The sequence below is a fragment of the Schistocerca serialis genome, unplaced genomic scaffold (genome assembly GCF_023864345.2).
Source record: "Schistocerca serialis cubense isolate TAMUIC-IGC-003099 unplaced genomic scaffold, iqSchSeri2.2 HiC_scaffold_1196, whole genome shotgun sequence".
NCBI lineage: Eukaryota > Metazoa > Arthropoda > Insecta > Orthoptera > Acrididae > Schistocerca > Schistocerca serialis.
This window is the reverse complement of record NW_026047399.1, coordinates 210,001-215,000: the sequence shown is the minus strand read 5'-3', so window position 1 is coordinate 215,000 and position 5,000 is coordinate 210,001. Positions and strand designations below refer to the sequence as shown.

Genomic DNA, 5,000 nt, shown 5'->3' with positions numbered 1-5,000 from the left:
CCCGTGCGTCCTGAAGCAAGCCTGTAACACGTGGTTGGCGGTCTCTACGGCCTGGCAGCCCGCGCGGCATCTGGTGTCCGCCTCCCGCCCGCGACTGCGCCGTGCCTTCGTGGGGAAGGCGTTGATGCGGGCGCGGAGAGCGTCGATGAAGTTACGCCCAGATAGCAGGCGACTGGTGTCAGCGACCCACTGGTGTTGCCCCTTGACGGCGGCGGAAGATGACAGCGCCGCACCGTCAAAGGCAACGTGCAGGCGCGCGGCCCACATCTCTCCAACATGCGTCGACGATTTGAGGAGGTGGCCCTCCCACATAAGATGCCGCTCCAGCGCCTCAATCTCACGCTGCACCTCGTCCCGGCCTGCACCGTCGGCGGCTGGCCCAATCCTCTTCAGCGCCAGGAGACGGGACCGGCGAAGTGTTGGCCCCATCCATCGGCATGATGGGATGCCGAGGCCTCCCTGGGCTACAGGAGCGTGGAAGTAGCCCAGGGGAGTGTCCGCCGGAAGGCGGAACCATCTCCTGACGGCGGCACGGATGGTCACATCTGCCGCTTTCAACGCACCCACTCGGGTGCGGCTGAGGGCCAGCCCATGGTACAGGCCAGGCAGAAGTACGGTGGTGAGGGCGTGGAGGCGCTGTTGCGGCTTGAGCGGAGCTCGGGAGATGACGTCCAGCTGCTCCACCAGGTGGCGTCGTGGGTTGAAAACGCAGCGACCAGCGGTGGAGAATTGCAGTCCCAGGTACCGGAAGGTTTCACCCACACGTAGGGCGGGCACGGTGGCGTTGCCCGCTTTGAAGGTAACGTCGGCGTCGACCTTCACCTTCTTGTCGCGCCCAGACGCGACTAAGGCGAGGGTGAAACACTTCCGGGCGTTGATCTGCAGCCCCAGATGGGCGAGGGCTGCGACGGCTGCGTCGATGAGGGACTGCAATCCCCTCGCGGTCGATGCAAAAAGCAGGACGTCATCTGCGAAGGCCGCAGCGTTAACTCTGCGACCAAGGATCCGAGCTCCGATGTGGGAGGGAAGTTGACTCAAAACATAGTCCACCGCAAAATTGAAAAGGAGGGGGGAGAGGGGGTCACCCTGACGCACACCCCTAGCCGGCTGCAGGGGCACGCCCACGTCGGCGCCGCCCGCTATCACCGTCGTGCTACCCTCGTAACACCTTTCGACGTACTCAATAAAGCAATCCGGCAGACCATGAGCCCTCAGCACGGGGCGGAGGGCGGCATGGTCCACCGAATCGAACGCTTTAGAGACGTCGATCGATGCCACAAAAACAGAGCGACAGGAGCGGACTGCGTCGGTGAGAGCAGTGTCCAAGATGAAGGTGTTTTCCAACATCCCATCCCGGGGGATGAATGCCCGCTGACGTTCGTCCACAGCACATGCACGCATCAGGCGTGACGCGAGAACCTTGTGAAAGGTCCGCGCCAACACCGAGCAGACCGTAATGGGGCGAAAGTCAGCGGGGGATGTTGGTGCAGCCGTTTTGGGGAGAAGTGACGTCCGGGCGCGAAGCAGACGCTCGGGGAGGGCGCGGGCCAGGAGGAAGAGGTTCAAGAGTTTCACCAGGACTTCATGCGGCAGGCGCCGCAGCTCCGCTGGAGTCAGGCCGTCCGGCCCGGCTGCCGATCCCCTGGGCGGCAAGGCAGCAGCGACCTCCTCACGTGTGACCGGCCCCCATAGGCACTCAGGAGCGACAGGCTCCGAGTGCGGGAGAAGGCGGTCACGGATGAAGCCGGCGGTGGAGATCGGCTTCTTCGTGAAGAGGTCCGCCCAGAAGTCCAGCAGACCGGGGATGTCGGGTGGCGGCTGCAGCAGGGTGCCGTCCAGCAAGCCGCGCACGCAACGCGCACGCGACCTACGGAAGGCGTCCTGTGTCCGCGCGTATTCCCAGCGGCGCCGCTTGCGCTTCTGCAGCGGCGGGGCGGCAGGCGGCCGCTTGGATGGTTGGCGCGGCCGCTGTGTCCTGGTGATCGACCTCTCCCCCCTGGACCCGACCGACGCAAGGGCATCCGGGAGCATGCCCAGGATGACATCGGGCGGCGTGCCCCGCCCCAGACCAATGACTCGATCCAGGGCAGAGAAACGCTGGGCGGAAGCAGGTAGCCCCGCCAGATGCTCCCAGATGGCGGCGTCAGTCGGCCCCTCCGGCGGCGGCCCGGTGGTGTCGGCCGCGAAGTCCTCGGCTGCGTCGACGGGCGGCGCAGCGGCCTCGCCCGCGTCAGGCAGCGGGCTCGCTGCTCCACGGCGGGACGCCGGCTCTTCACCCCGACCGATCTCAAGTGCCTCCATGAATTGGCGGACAAGCTGTTTGTGGGCAGCTTGCCGCCGTCGGCACTTGATTGCCTCAAGCGTTCGGTCGGGGAACATCCTGGTAAGTTCTTGATTTACAAAGAAGAACCGGGCGTCCCTCTCAAGGAACAGTTCGGCCTCTGCCTTGGCGAGCGACAGGACTTCTTCCTCCGTCCACCTCGCGCGATGCCTCTCCGTCACGATCTCAGCGTTGGCGGCCGCAGGGTGTTGGCGGCGGCGATGGACCCCGAGACCGTTCTTCGTGGTAAAAGTGCGGTGGCACTCACTGCAAGCAAAGGGAGCTACACAAACTATCGCATTTTCGTTACGGCCGGTTGGCCGGATAGGTGCTGGGGTAGCTGGGGTGGCACCTTCAGCGGAAGGGCCACCATCTCTTGTTTCTTGTCGGCTGCCCCCAACTATAAAGGGATAATGCGAGGGGGGGCTGGTAACCCCCCCAAGCCCCTGGTGCGGTCTTCCACTCTGCGAAAATCAGCGGGCCCACGAGAAGGGGAGAAGACCGCAGGAGAGGAGAGGCTAAGAGGGCTAGGCCCATGTATTGCGCATCACTCTCCCTGTAACTATAACCCAAGGAAGGCACCTCGCGGCAGCAGCACGACTACATCAGAGTCATAGTTACTCCCGCCGTTTACCCGCGCTTGCTTGAATTTCTTCACGTTGACATTCAGAGCACTGGGCAGAAATCACATTGCGTCAACACCCGCTAGGGCCATCGCAATGCTTTGTTTTAATTAGACAGTCGGATTCCCCCAGTCCGTGCCAGTTCTGAGTTGATCGTTGAATGGCGGCCGAAGAGAATCCGCGCACCCGCGCGCCCCCGGAGGAGCACGCTAAGGCGGACGCGGCCTCGCAGCAAGGAAGATCCGTGGGAGGCCAAGGCACAGGACCGAGCTCGGATCCTGCACGCAGGTTGAAGCACCGGGGCGCGAACGCCGCGCAGGCGCGCGCATCCTGCACCGCCGGCCAGCACGAGGCCAACCAACGGCGAGAGCAGACCACGCCCGCGCTAAACGCCCGCACTTACCGGCACCCCTACGGCACTCACCTCGCCCAGGCCCGGCACGTTAGCGCTGACCCACTTCCCGACCAAGCCCGACACGCCCCGATCCTCAGAGCCAATCCTTATCCCGAAGTTACGGATCCAATTTGCCGACTTCCCTTACCTACATTATTCTATCGACTAGAGGCTCTTCACCTTGGAGACCTGCTGCGGATATGGGTACGAACCGGCGCGACACCTCCACGTGGCCCTCTCCCGGATTTTCAAGGTCCGAGGGGAAGATCGGGACACCGCCGCAACTGCGGTGCTCTTCGCGTTCCAAACCCTATCTCCCTGCTAGAGGATTCCAGGGAACTCGAACGCTCATGCAGAAAAGAAAACTCTTCCCCGATCTCCCGACGGCGTCTCCGGGTCCTTTTGGGTTACCCCGACGAGCATCTCTAAAAGAGGGGCCCGACTTGTATCGGTTCCGCTGCCGGGTTCCGGAATAGGAACCGGATTCCCTTTCGCCCAACGGGGGCCAGCACAAAGTGCATCATGCTATGACGGCCCCCATCAACATCGGATTTCTCCTAGGGCTTAGGATCGACTGACTCGTGTGCAACGGCTGTTCACACGAAACCCTTCTCCGCGTCAGCCCTCCAGGGCCTCGCTGGAGTATTTGCTACTACCACCAAGATCTGCACCGACGGCGGCTCCAGGCAGGCTCACGCCCAGACCCTTCTGCGCCCACCGCCGCGACCCTCCTACTCGTCAGGGCTTCGCGGCCGGCCGCAAGGACCGGCCATGACTGCCAGACTGACGGCCGAGTATAGGCACGACGCTTCAGCGCCATCCATTTTCAGGGCTAGTTGCTTCGGCAGGTGAGTTGTTACACACTCCTTAGCGGATTCCGACTTCCATGGCCACCGTCCTGCTGTCTTAAGCAACCAACGCCTTTCATGGTTTCCCATGAGCGTCGATTCGGGCGCCTTAACTCGGCGTTTGGTTCATCCCACAGCGCCAGTTCTGCTTACCAAAAGTGGCCCACTTGGCACTCCGATCCGAGTCGTTTGCTCGCGGCTTCAGCATATCAAGCAAGCCGGAGATCTCACCCATTTAAAGTTTGAGAATACGTTGAGGTCGTTTCGGCCCCAAGGCCTCTAATCATTCGCTTTACCGGATGAGACTCGTACGAGCACCAGCTATCCTGAGGGAAACTTCGGAGGGAACCAGCTACTAGATGGTTCGATTAGTCTTTCGCCCCTATACCCAGCTCCGACGATCGATTTGCACGTCAGAATCGCTACGGACCTCCATCAGGGTTTCCCCTGACTTCGTCCTGGCCAGGCATAGTTCACCATCTTTCGGGTCCCAACGTGTACGCTCTAGGTGCGCCTCACCTCGCAATGAGGACGAGACGCCCCGGGAGTGCGGAGGCCGCCGCCCCGTGAAGGGCGGGGAAGCCCCATCCTCCCTCGGCCCGCGCAAGGCGAGACCTTCACTTTCATTACGCCTTTAGGTTTCGTACAGCCCAATGACTCGCGCACATGTTAGACTCCTTGGTCCGTGTTTCAAGACGGGTCGTGAAATTGTCCAAAGCTGAAGCGCCGCTGACGGGAGCGATTATTCCGCCCGAGAGCATCCCGAGCCAACAGCGGCGCGGGTCCGGGGCCGGGCCAGGTAGGTCCGTCATCCG

The 5,000-nt window shown here is 62.5% G+C and overlaps 1 pseudogene; it reads right to left on the bottom strand.

Annotated features, from left to right (window-relative positions):
- The window catches only part of LOC126435142 (large subunit ribosomal RNA), a 7,901-nt pseudogene that overhangs the window by 2,096 nt on the left and 805 nt on the right, over nucleotides 1-5,000 (bottom strand).